The sequence below is a fragment of the Gavialis gangeticus genome, unplaced genomic scaffold, assembly GCF_001723915.1.
Source record: "Gavialis gangeticus isolate Ggan-Ray unplaced genomic scaffold, GavGan_comp1, whole genome shotgun sequence".
Taxonomy (NCBI): domain Eukaryota; kingdom Metazoa; phylum Chordata; order Crocodylia; family Gavialidae; genus Gavialis; species Gavialis gangeticus.
The window spans coordinates 50,904,597-50,909,064 of record NW_017728994.1 but is presented as its reverse complement, the minus strand read 5'-3'; positions in this window follow the sequence as shown (position 1 = coordinate 50,909,064).

Here is a 4,468-nt window from a genome sequence, read left to right as displayed (position 1 = left end):
CCATGCAGTTCATCATTGTCCCAGGTATTTTTTTGGAATGGGTTTTTGACCTCCGAGCAGTTGAGAAAGAGCAAAGGTGGATAAGGTCATAGGAAGATATTCTTGATGAGAAGGGCAGCTATAATGACAATAGAAGAACATTAGTGGTTGGCTCAGTTGTCCTCCACATATCTCCTGGGGGTTGGCATTCTGTAACAAAGGTGCTATCCCAGGGGAGGTAGGGAAGGGGTGACTACAACATCCCCTATGGGCTGCCTAGCCCCAGCTTGGTTTCCTCTTCTGAGGGTATCTCCCCTATCTCACAGCCATGACTTGATATTGAGTTTTATATCTAAGAGAAGCTGCCTCAGAGGTCCCAGAGGGCCCAGCCCCTGACTTATGGGATAACTGTGGGCACTCAAATATATTTGCTAGGACTTCGCGCTTCTGACCTTGGACCCTATTTCTCTCTGCTGGGTCCCACAGCTTAGGCCTACTGCGGTGAATCTGGCTTTTGGTTCCCAGCCCCAACTTGACCCACTGTAGACCTGGTCTGTCCTGATTTGGGCTTTGCTGGCCCCCACACTAAGCCCTTCTCTTTCCCACCATGCCTTGAGCTTGCCCCTGGAGGAGCTTAGGGCCGATACATGTCTCTCAGACACAAATGGGACCTCCAAACCACCCCTGTAGTCCCAAACCCAAGCCACCAGTACATAAACTGCAACCAATAGGAAAGCCCCCTGGCTATAACCAAAACTCTCTCTTCCTAGGTAGTTAAATAACACTGAACAGAAAAAAATAGCATACCATCCATTTAACCCACAGGAATAGCTCCCCCACTTCTGGGGGAAGACAGGCGAGCATCCAGGGCAGCCACCTCCTAGGTTAAGCTCTCACAGTCTAGCCAGTACCTTCCAAGTAGTCCAGCGGTTCTGCAGGCACTCCTGGCCACATCTCGGCAAGGAGCTGGTTCCTCCAGCAGCTTGCAGGGCTCTCCTGTGGGTCACCTGCCTCCCTGGGCTTCCACAGGTGATCCCTGTTTTGGCCATAGGGCAGCTGCATGGGCTCCTTGGCAATGCTGCTGCTGGCTCTAGTTATAAGTACTTGTTCCAGTCTCATTCCTCCCTTTTGGATCTGGGCCTGGGCTTGTCTGACCGGCCGGCCTCCTGGGCTCTGCACTCCCTTCTCAGTAATGGGGTAGGGGCCATGTTACACATTCATGGGTCTTTTCATCGTGCAGTTAAAGGTTTCAAGATGGACTCTTTTAACACTTCTGAAAAGGGAGTAAGATTATGTGTTCAGAGAATTTGGAGAGTGAGAAAGGCAAATAATAACAGAAGGATATCTTTTATATGACAGGGATTGTCAACTAGGGGTACGCATACCCCTGGGGGTACTTTGGAAGGTCCCAGGGGTACAGGGGGGTGAGTGGGGATGGAGTGCCGCCACCTCACAGAAGCAGGGCCGCAGCAGGGTGAGAGCAGGGCTGCACAGGTGCTGCACTGCTGCCACTCTGCCGCTTGCCACCCCCCCCACTCATGTCTGGCCACTCCCCCCCATCCAGCCGCTCACCACCGCCCTCCCCCCCCCGGTTCACTTATTGAAAAGGGAGACACTGGGGATACACTTACCTAAAAAGGTTGAAAACCCCTGATATAAGGTAAGGCTGATATTGGACTGAGTCCATGGGAAGAACGTTGCCAGATAGTCCCTAGTAGCTCATGCTGGTAGAGCAGGTAGGATTTTTTCTTTAACAAGTACTATATCAGCCAATATTGCATTAGGTTCTTAACAGTATTTTCAGTGACAGATTTCTAGTAACTACTAGCAGAATGGCTGTTAGCCTGGAGATCATCCTTAGAAAAAATCATAATCCAGTGAACAGCAAGCTTGATGCTGTATTGTCTTCTTTTTCCAGCCATTATCCCAGCAGAGAATACTGTATAGAATAGGAATTAGATCACATCTCTGATGCGTGGTAAAGTGAAACCCAACAGTTTGCCAATGGCAAAACACCCAATGCAATGATATTCTAAAATATTTTATATGGGGCAGTATGTCAAGAGGAACTCAACCAATGGCATTTGCTAAGTGGAACAATATCTGCATTGAAATCTCATTGAGTTCTGCCAGGTAAATGGGGCTACATTGGTTAATTCTTTCAGCACCCTTTCAGCTACATTTCAGTGTCATAGCAGAGCCAGTGGCAAGACTGTTTGAGCACTCATGGCATTCAGGACAAGTCCCAGAGGACTCAAAAAAGCCAATGTGGTCTCTATTTTCAAAATGGGGAGGAAGGAGGATCTGGATAACTATAGACTGGTTAGCCTCATCTCTAGCCTTGGGAAAACCTTTGAAAAAATTATTAAGGATTACACTTGTGGAAGTCCAGCAGGGAAAATAATGCTGAAGGGCAGCCAGCATGGATTCCTAGCAGGTAGATCCTGACTAACAAACCTTGTTTCTTTTCATGACAAGGTCACAAACTGCTTAGAAGCAGCAGTCAATGTCAGCAGCAGTGGATGTCATATACTTGGATTTTAAAAAAAGCCTTTGGTAGGGTATCACATCCCATTCTCATAAAAAACTAAATGGCTGTGAGTTAGCCAATTCACCACCCACCTGACCATGTTATTATCTAATTGGGTGCACCCAGAGAGTGGTGGTAGATGGGTCGGTATCAACCTGGAAAGATGGGGGCAGTGGAGTCCCCCAAGGCTCGGTCCTTGGATTGGTGCTGTTCAATATTCTCATCAGTGACTTGGATCAGGGTGTGGAGAGCACACTGTCTAAATTTGTGGATGACACTAAATTATGGGAGAAAGTAAGCACACTGGAGGGTAGTGGATTCAGGCAGATTTGGGCAGGCTGGAAAAGTGGGGAGAACAAAACAGGATGCAGTTTAACAAAGATAAGTGTAAGGTACTGCACCTGGGGACGAGGAATCACCAACACACGTACAGATTGGGAGGTGACTTTCTAAGCAGCGTAGCAGCAAAGAGGGATCTCGGAGTCATTGTCGACTCAGGTTTGTCTTGGAGTCAACTATATGACCAAGTGATCAGTAGAGCTAATCACACTTCATTATGCATTAACAGGTGCATCACAAACAGGTCCAGGGAGGCGATACTTCCCCTCTATGCGTCATTGGTAAGGCCAGAGCTGGAGTACTGCGTCCAGTTCTGAGCATCGCACTTCAAGAGGGATAATGTTGAGAAGGTCCAGAGGAGGGCCACTCGTATGGTTAGGGGCCTGAAAGTAAGGTCCTATGAGGAGAGATTGATGGACATGGATCTCTTCAGCCTCTGTAAGAGAAGGCTGAGAGGTGATCTAGTGGCCATGTACAAGTTTGTCGGGGGGGGGGAGGGGAGAGCAAGGAATAGGAGATACTCTGTGGCTGTTGTTCCTAGTTACTTGAAGGGGTGCCCCAGCAAACAAACTAATAGAGAGCAAATTTAGACTAGACATTAGGTAGAACTTATTTATGGAAAGGATTACCAGAATCTGGAATGACTCCCAAGTGAGGCGGTGCTCTCCCCTACTTTGGAGGTCTTTAAAAAGAGACTGGACAAAGACCTGACCGCATCGCTCTTTCCTGCCTAGGGCAGAGGGTTGGACTCAATAATCTACTGAGGTTCTTTCCAACCCTAAAAATCTATGAAATATGTGGAATATCTCTGTTTATTCTACAAAACATATTTTCAAACCCCATATTTCATTAAAACTAAGGGGAAAAAGGCTACTGATTAGCAAAAGAAGAAAAAGAAAAGAAACCAAACCACCTACACATATTTATATAGATCAGCCCCAGCATATGTTTGTGCTTCTGTTCAATGTGTTTCTACAACTCTATGCAAAAAGCCATTAGGCACAACAGTTACAATAAGTATTTACCTTCTAAACTAATAGAGTTAGCTTAGTCAGTAAAATATTTCTCATGCATTTATGCAATATACTTGGACTTCAACAAAGTGTTTTGAGAAATTCCCATGTACCTTCTCATATGTGAGCTCCAGAAATAGAGGCTAAAGAATTACTAAGACTTGGATTTATAATAGAATAAACTAAATGGATTGATCGTATGCTGGCAGGGAGACAGAAGTGGGGTTTCATAGATTTCTCTCCTCCTTCCAAAGTACTGGTTAAGTCTCATTTGGATCATTAGAAATGGCTAGCTGTGTTAGTCTGAAGTCAGGCAGAAGGTAGGACAAGAAAGCACGTTAGAGACAAACTGGATCAGAGATGCATGAGCTTTCATAAGTGACAGGTTTTGGGGGGAGTTTTTTGTCAGATGTGTTAGTCCTGAGATTGTATTCTAAGAAGGAACTAGAGAAACTGAAATGAGTCCAGAGGTGCACAACAAAGATGATAGAGGGATTAAAATTGGAAGCTATAGGAGGGAAAGAAATAGATGTTCTGAGTCTGGAGAAAAGGAGATGAAAGGGGGACATGACAGCAATTTGCATGAACGATGCATGCCCCCGGAGGC